Genomic DNA, 442 nt, shown 5'->3' with positions numbered 1-442 from the left:
GATCCATACAGATTTCTTCTGTTTTATGTTGTCAAATTTCCATGTTTCAGATCAGCAAACAAATGTCCAGATTGGATGATTATGTTAAATTCAAAATAGTAGTTGTAGTGCCACGATATGCAATAACCACTTCAGTTTAATGTTAATAGTTAAAACACAAGTTGTTATTAGATAATTAGTTTTTCACTTGGCTGTGGAGGAATGTGACTGCTGTCCTGCTGCAAAATCCAGGTCAGCTTGAACTTGAAGTCCTGGACCTTCCCCTTCAGGATTTTCTGGTAGAGAGCAGAACTCATGGTTCCATCAGTCCAGATCCTGAAGTAGCAAAGCAACCCCAGATCACCTCACTAGCACCACCGTGTTTTGCTGTGGGCATGCTCGTTTTCTGAAAGGCAGTGTTCATTTTGCAGCAGACATAACTGGTTGCACATCTTCCCAAGTT

General features: G+C 40.7%; 1 protein-coding gene across 1 annotated transcript in view; it reads left to right on the top strand.

The window, feature by feature from the left end:
* The window catches only part of yipf2 (Yip1 domain family, member 2), a gene marked incomplete in the record, with an annotated part of 27654 nt that overhangs the window by 25969 nt on the left and 1243 nt on the right, over window positions 1-442 (top strand). The window contains 1 exon segment of the mRNA XM_014025465.1: window positions 1-442.

Source organism: Austrofundulus limnaeus, unplaced genomic scaffold, assembly GCF_001266775.1.
Source record: "Austrofundulus limnaeus strain Quisiro unplaced genomic scaffold, Austrofundulus_limnaeus-1.0 Scaffold477, whole genome shotgun sequence".
Classification (NCBI taxonomy): domain Eukaryota; kingdom Metazoa; phylum Chordata; class Actinopteri; order Cyprinodontiformes; family Rivulidae; genus Austrofundulus; species Austrofundulus limnaeus.
Note: the sequence above shows the minus strand (reverse complement) of the source record. Positions and strands in the feature narration are given on the sequence as shown.